The 8819-nt window shown below is 32.3% G+C and overlaps 1 pseudogene; it reads right to left on the minus strand.

Annotated features, from left to right (window-relative positions):
* LOC18049512 lies at positions 1-3047 on the minus strand (annotated as a pseudogene).
* Between the last annotated feature and the right edge of the window lie 5772 nt (positions 3048-8819).

An 8819-nucleotide genomic window follows, 5' to 3' on the forward strand; every position in this document is an offset into this window, starting at 1 on the left:
TCAACGAGGTGACAGTGTGGAAAGAATAACTTCATTAGCAGAACAAACTTTCAAATCTGAAGGGGATTTAACTCGGCCAACCGAAAATGCCGGTTGGGTTGGTTGAAGAAGTGTTATGGTATCAGTTGCCAACATAAAAACCACTGAAGACATTGTAGGTCTGTCTGCTGGATCTTCTTGTACACACAACAACCCAATGTGAATCCGTTTCAAAAGTTCCTCTAGGATAAACGATTCCTTCAGTACTGGATCCATCAGCTCTTGTGCATTTCCTTCACACCACAGTTTCCACGTCTGAAATTTTTTTATCAAGCAACGAACTGGTAATTAAGCTATTGTTATGGCAGTTGATCGAAACAGTTTACAATATTTTAGCTCTAACGTTACATCTCACTAAGTTTTTCATTACCCGTGTTGTTAACAAACAACTTGATTCGTGCAATATAAAATCTCGGGATGTGTAGTGGAAAAGTAGACGCGTTGTAACAATAGAACTATTTAGAGGGTTAGATGTAGCCTATGAAAAACACAGATGGAGATAGTTACGTACATAAGTGTAAGAGAGATTGTAACATCTTTCAAGTTTTTTGGTTTGATATTCTGGACGAAAACGGTTTGCCGTTTATTGAGAAAACGGCTAACCGTTTTACTCCAAAGAGCATGTTTTATGTTCTAGAGAAAACGGTTCACCGGTTATTGAGAAAACGGTTACCCGTTTATGTACAGTGAGCAACGTATTTTACATTCTGAAATAAAACGGCTCACCGTTTATTGAGAAAACGGTTAACCGTTTATTTCCAGAAAGGCGTCAACTAGAAAACGGTTAGCAAGCTTAAAAATTTCAAGTGTCAAACGTTGCAAAATCAAACCAAAAAGAGTGTCTTTGAAGAAATACCATTTCGAATGGTTGTATTCTTTATTAAACATCTTCTTCATAATAAGAAAGATATACAATAAGATATATCAGATTTTTTGTAAGGTTTCATATATGTTCTGGAAATACAATCTTATTTGCTAGAGATTGTATTCAGGATTTGATATATCTTGGGGGTAATTTGCCATTAAAACTCTATAGCAAACCAAGATTGGTGAGGGCAAATAAAACCTTAAAGGAAAGTGTGCAAACACGTCTCAAATCCTAAGAAATATTCTTTGTTCTTTGCCTCCATATTCTTATAATTCACCAACAATAAGTGAGGAGGCTTTGACCCTGTTCGTAAAGATAAAATCTCGTATTCTTTCTCCCACTTATTATCTCCAGTAGAAGAACCCCGAAACTAAAAACATCTGATTTAACTGAAAATAGTCCTTCCAAGGCATATTTTGGGGCCATGTATCCACTGTTTGAAATTGGAGAAGCAAAATTAGTAGGTAACACCTAGAAATATTGTCCTCTGGGAAGAAAAAGAAACAACAAATAGGGATAAAATGTACTTACTATGTTCCAACAACTCGGTTAGTATTAGCTTCACTTTGATTTCCACCAAATACCCTTGCGATTCCAAAGTCTGATATCTTTGGATTCATCTTGTGGTCTAGCTTTAAGGTCTCGATGAATAATTTTCAGTCGAGAATCTTCATGCAAGTACAAAAGACCGCGCGCAATTCCATTAATAATGCACATCCGTCTGTTCCAGTCCAGCTGCACACTCCTCGTTGAATCTATCAATGAATTGAACAAAACATATAACTTGACTAATCACTCTGTACTGCTATATGGCTAAGGAAATATTTGGATTGTACAAGGAAGCTGTATTTAGTGATTATTGGATAAAGAAAATGAAAATAAGTCAATCTTAACCATATACACATGCTAAAATCAGCACGAAATCCGAGTTTAAGGAGATGATAAATCCAATAATTCTAACTTGCGCGAGTGAATATATTTGAGAGGCAAACCAAAGAGTAGGAAATCGAGGCTTTTGTTGGGCATGTACTCGCAGATAAGCAACAGTTCATTTCCCTCTAAGCAGCATCCCAAAAGTCTCACAAGATTTTTGTGCTGTAATTTGGCAATTAAATTCTTGAACTCTTGTAGCCCTTGCCCAGACGATCTTGAGAGCCTCTTCACTGCAATCTCCTTGTCATCATTTAATACACCCTGCAAACAACATATTATTGTTTTGTAACCAACTGCACTATGTCATGGTGACACTCACATTACCATAATGTGAACAACATTGCCTCTTAAATAGTTCCTCTATAAATTGAAGCCATCATCTTGTGATTACTTACCTTGTACACAGGTCCAAACCCGCCTTCTCCAAGCTTATTTTCATTAGAGAAATTACGTGTAGCCTCGTGTATCAAATCTAGTGGGAACAAAGGTAATTCTTGAGATTCCACCTTCTTCTTTCCTCGTAAAATACTATACGAGTAGCCTTCATCATCATCATCATCTCCAGTTCTACCTTCTCTGGAGCGAAGAAATTGAAGCACTTGCTGTTTTGCATTTTCCTCTGGAAAGCATGTTTTCGTTTTGCTTAGCAAAAAACAGAGGAAAGCAGAGCAGAGGTTGACATAGTTTCTGTAATACCAAGTAAATGATCAGTACCTTTATTTTTTCTATTTCTTTTCCTTATTTTCCGAAGCAAAAAAAACTAACGTCATGACTACTTCCCAAAGCAAAGAGTTTTACTTTTAATATTCAAGATTATGAATAATGACGATAAATTAGGAGAATGACACAACCACTGTATTTTAAGCAAAAATGATAATGATGTAAATGGATCAAAGAGGTTGGAAAAATGTAAATTAGCTACATCAGAAAATTAATTGGCGATAGAAAAAATTACTTTCGAATGCCGTCTCATGTATCACTAATTAGTTGGTGATAATAGATTGTCGTATTAGTAATAATACAAAAAGTTAACAATACCTGGTAGTCTGGTACCACACCCAACTTACTAAACATAGCTTTCGGGAAGGCATGAAGCAGTGGTTATACACACAGGCACACAAAAACACACGCAAAGGTTAATTACCCTCAGATACATGTACTCACCTTTTGTACTTTGGTACTTCAAGCATATTATTCTTCTATTCATTTTTAGTATGTATATAAATATTATTACGCATAATTAATATATCGCCACGGTAAATAATAAATAATTAAAAAAACACCCACAGAACAGTACACTTAAAAAACTCAATAATTTTGCTTATTTGTTTGACGGCTGGTCCGAAAGGGCATGCCGCTTTGAGCTTTATTCTCCGTATTATAAATGGCCACCGACAACGATATTTACTTTTTTTTTTTTCAGTTGTTTGTTTTGCCCGTCGGGTTTGTAATAAAATTACTTCAGAATTTTTTATTATTAAATAATTAAAAAATTAATTTTTGATTGCTGTAAAATTTAGTACTCATATCAATTTTATTATTATAACTGTAAAATTTAAAAATTATGTGCAGTGCAATCAATTAAAAAATTGAAAAAATTGTGAAAGTTACCGACAATGATTTTAAATAATAAGAAATTTAGATCAATGTACATTTGTGCTAGTCAGTTTGTGGGTGTGCAGATTATAATCAACACTCAACATGTCCAATCGTAATTCAACATTTTTTTATCAGCTTGTGTGATACATTTTCATTTTGGGCTTGTGCAAACGAGGCAACAACGCAATTTTCTTCTTTTTTAAAAAATGTTCTTCATTTCTTTTAATTTTTTTCATTTATTTTTTAAATAATTTAATAACTTTTTCCTTCCAACCACATTCACACACTTGCCTCACGGCTCCACAAAAATTAAGATCACAAGATTCACTCATTCACAAATATTTATATTTCACTAAATATTTTTTACTTACTGGATGGACTACTCTCACCTACAAAGTAATAAAATTAATTTTTGTCTTTTTACCACTATATAATATTATATATACACGCCAATATGCTATGATAATTCACAATTCTTTTTCCTTTTTTTTTTCCTCTCAAACTTTTCAATATTCCAAAAGCCAAAATTACCATGGATCTTCAAGAACACAATATGAATGTAGAAGAACTTCAACACCCTCAAGAACACGGTGTTGATATAATTGGACCTCAACAAAACAACAATGCAAGACTAAATCAGTCCAAAAGTCGTCATTTAAATGAGCTTTTTCAAAACTTTACTACAATAAGGAAGGAAATAATATATAGTGGTTTGCATCGTCCTTACAAACGGATGATCTTCATGAGCAACTATTATCATCGGGAAGTTATTTATTCAAAAGTGCATGGTACAAAGGGTTCATGTCAGCATGTGTCAAATTGTTTAGCTCGCTACCTTAGACAGAGACAAAATTAACCTTGCTCATTTACCGTATACATAGTGTGATTAATCAATGTTATTTCATGCTTAATAATCAATATTTTGTATTTTCATACTTGTTATTCGTCGATTTGTCATAATACGTATTTCGTAGTTGTAACTTGTAAGTTGTGACTTGTGATTTGTTATAATTGATATCTCGTAGTTGTAACTTCTTGTAATTGTTATTCCAAAATATAATTTTAATTTTCATTAATAATTACAATTATCTATGGAATTAAATTTATGTATTGTTGTGTTATAATTGGTTATTGTGAAATTAAATATAAAGTGGTGAAATTGTGATAAATTGATAATAAAATGTTAATTACTCCCTTAATAAAAATTATTATTGATGTTGTTATTATGATGAAGATGATGATGATTATTATTATTATTATTATTGGGCTGGTGGATTTAAAAAAAAACACGTCAGGCACGTGAGATTGAATAAACTATGCTAGGCAGGTGGACATTTTTAAGCACACTGAACAGATTGGCCTTTTATGGGTACAACCCATAGCACGGTCCGAGCACAGCACAAGTGGGCTTGTGTCGTGGGCTATGCCAAGCCTTTAAAAAAAATTGGGCAGAGCATGGCACAGCCTATTCACTTGGTGGGCTGTGCCATGCCGGCCCATGGGCTCTAGTGGGACGTGCTTTGCAAGCACAGCCCGTTAGCCATCTTTGGACTACTCTCTTTCAAAATACGAAGCATAGCTCTTTAAAAAAAATTGTAAATCAACTATTATTAGAAGTCCGTGGGACTAACTATTGTTGTACTCTTTGGCTAATAATGGTGTTTTGTATAATTTTAAAACAAAAAAAAAAAATTGAATAATTAGCTCAGATTATACGGCTGATAAATTATATACCACATGTTTAAATTTTTGGTAAGATGTGCATGGAGATGGAGTAAATGGATTTGTAGGAAGTTTTTGTTCGGTTTGAACCATCTTTACGTGAACGGTTAGAGAGGGATTGACTTGCTATCACTCTAATGACAAATTATTTAAAAAAAAGAAAAAAAAAAGAAAAGAAAAAACATGTATCCTGATATCATGGATTTTACCTTGCAGTACTAATATTGAATTTTTTTTATTTTTTATTTTTCTCTAATGATTACGAGTCCGTATGACTAAATACATTAAATAAAATAAAGTTAGTAATATTAAAAGTAATATTAATTTTCTAAGACTCATTACTAATTTCTTTATTTTATTTAACATTATTTATTTTTACGAAAGAATAAATATAATAATAAGCCTATGACTATCTAATATTAAATAAAATAAAATATTTTTAAGACTCACTGCTAATTAAACAATATAAGTTTAAAACAATCTAGACTTATGTGCTAAATATTTTAACTCTTCAACATTTTGAGTTTTTAGTAAATATCAGGAAGCATGAAGTTAATATTCAAATAGATAAATGTCTACCGTTGAAACTATCTTCTTATTAAATCCAACAGTAAAGGATTGAAATCACCAAAAGATAAAAATTAATGGTATCTTGCAATTGTTGCAAGGTAGTTGAGTCCATATGTATAGAAAATTCTAAGATCACAACATCAATATCATGATTATTGTCTACCATTAGATTAGATCAAGAATTCACAATAATTATAATATAATAAAAGAATTTAATTAAATTACATATAATTGGTTACAAGCTGGTTAAATATTGTTTTAAAAGTAAAATTTTACCAGTTTAAATTTTTTTTTAAAAAAAAAGGAATTTGCTTTTAAAAGAATAATAAAATATAAAGGCAAAATTGAATCCCTAATTATCAAATTGCAAAAGAGAAAGTCACACCCACTGCCGCGTTAACTTCCATTTGGGTGCATCACCAATGGTTAGTGTGTTGTTTTATGGAATTTATGAATTATAATATATGTTTTAATAAAAAGAAAGCTTGCAATATTTTTTGTAACGATAAGCCTAGTGTAGTGGGAATGGTTTTATTTATTGAGTTGACAACTCACTCCTCATCATTACTTTTTACAGATTAAGTACTTTGTTAAGAGATGTGCTTATTATTGGAGTTAAACACTCATTTCTTTTTTACCTAATTGAATAAGAGAAGGAATAAACTCATGTTGCTTTTAAATTTATTTATTTTATGAACTTCTAATTGGGGAGTTATGAGACTTTTGTTATTTTTATGTCTTTGGGATAGATTATTTAGTAATTGACACATGGATTTGTGGTTTTTAGTCGACTAAATATTTGAAGTATTACAATTTGAGATTTTTGTATAAGGATTTGGATTTGTTAGTAATCTCGTCCATCGTGTACTCTGCAAGTCTGCATGTATTAGATTTAGGGTGTCACATGCAGTCTGCCTCTTGGCCCTTACTCTTTTTTGTTCTTTCTTCTTCTTTTGGAAAGATTAATTGGCCTTACTGCTTACTCTAACTTTGGTCATATATATGTAGTTTTAGATGAGGTTATCAATTAATTTTTTTTATGATTTAATGAAAATGAATTGGCATCAATGCCATTTTAACTTTCAATATCTTTTATTGGATTGCATAAAATTAATGGTTAAAAATTTGTATAAAAAATTCAAGTCAAAAATTTAAATTGAAATAATATCTCCATCAGTTTTATTCATATAAAATATGTTAATATATATTATTAATATTATTTGAGTGGTTAAAATATCACTGCCTACACATGCACACATTTGGTCGAGGTTGTAACCCCTTCGTGATTAAAGCAATATTCTAAGAGATGTTGGGTGTATCCAATCAAGAAAAAGTCAGATGTGTTTCCAATATTCAAATAGTACAAAGCGCGGGTAGAACTTGAATCCAGAAAAAAAAAATCAAGTGCTTGAGGACAGATAATGGTGGAGAATATACAGACAGTGAGTTTCTTACTTTCTATAAGCAAGAAGGTATTCAGAGGCAGTTCACAGTGGCATACACTCCCCAAAAAAATAGAGTGACAGAGAGGATGAACAGGACTCTTACTAAAAAGATAAAAGTTATGTTGAGAACTGTTGGTCTACCCAACTCATTTTTGGCAGAAGCAGCCAAAACTGCATGTTATGTAGTAAATCGGTTGCCATCTACGTCAATTAGGTTGAAGACTCCAATGGAGATGTGGATTGGAAAGCCAACTAATTACTAGGGGTGGGCGCGGTTCGGTTCGGTTCGGTTTTTTACTAAATTTTTCATAATCGTTCGATTATGATTATTTTAAAATCATAATCGCGATTAATCAAATTACCGAAATAATCAAATACTCGATTAATTGAAATAATTCGATTCGATTCGGTTCGATTATTTCGATTATGGGCCTATTGTGCCTATTTTGGGCTTTTTTAAATTTAAAACCTTAAATTAATAAATCTACCATAAACATAAAAAGTTAACAAATAAAAAATCAAAATATATCTCAAAGTATATTCAATAACACATAACATGTTCAAATAACAAGTTTAAATCAAAATAAATAAGCAAAAAGTCTTTTAAAAGTAACAGAATCTATGGAATTAAGCAACTAATAAAAGAGAAAAACTCAATCATGGAACAAATATTTAAATAAGTTTAAACGGTACAGAGTAAGTTAGAAAACAATGAAACTATCCGTATTCCGTAGAAACAAGGCAAACAACTGCAAACAAGAATACATACTATAAAAATCCAACAATCACAATGTTTTTACAAAATTCTGAACATACCACAACAATCAGAGGAACTAAATGGGGAATCCACATGCACATGGAAACCAGACACTACAAAAATTCATTTTCCCATTCCCAAAGTTATAAAAAGGACAAAGATCACCAGGGGAATAATTTTATAAGCACAAGTTTATTTCAAGCTTAAAACTGCATGCTGCAAACGGCCATTTGTTTATTCTGTCGTGAAGACAATAAAAAAGGCAAAACATATTAATCAACGTGTTCCTCAAATTTGCCTTCAAAGAAAACGAAACAGATTTCTAAGAATGCGTGTCAATAGCACGTGAAAAGCCAAAACACAATCACAAGTTGAATTATGTGGCACTTTACAAATTAAAATTAAATAAACTTAATCGAAACTTGAGTTTTGATTTTATTTATGTTCATCACCAAATTGCACTGTTTTCTCCAAATTGGAGTCGAAGAAGAATCGTGGAAATTGGTTAAAACCAATGGCACCAGTAAAAACAAAGGGAGCATTTAACGCCAGCAGCAGCAGCTGTTTGTTTGATTACCTTTTCACGCCAGCAGCAGCTCAAGTTCTTTGCAAAAACAGCTCAAGCTCAAGCAGCTCAAGTTACCAGTAGCAGTTCACAACAGCAGTCAGATGGCAGCAGCAGCAGTGGGGACGCAATTCCAGCGGTGAAGGTTCGTGAAGGATGAGCAGCAGCAGCAGCAGCAGATTTCAGCGGTGAAGGTTTGTGAAGATCAGAAGATGAGAAGAATCAAGAATGTGTTAGATTAGGGATTGTGTAAAAATCAATTTGCGTTCGGTTTTTTTCTGTGGTCGGTTCGGTTTTTCGATTTTTTTTTTAAACCAAAAA

Source organism: Citrus clementina, unplaced genomic scaffold (genome assembly GCF_000493195.1).
Source record: "Citrus clementina cultivar Clemenules unplaced genomic scaffold, Citrus_clementina_v1.0 scaffold_3, whole genome shotgun sequence".
Taxonomy (NCBI): Eukaryota; Viridiplantae; Streptophyta; class Magnoliopsida; order Sapindales; family Rutaceae; genus Citrus; species Citrus x clementina.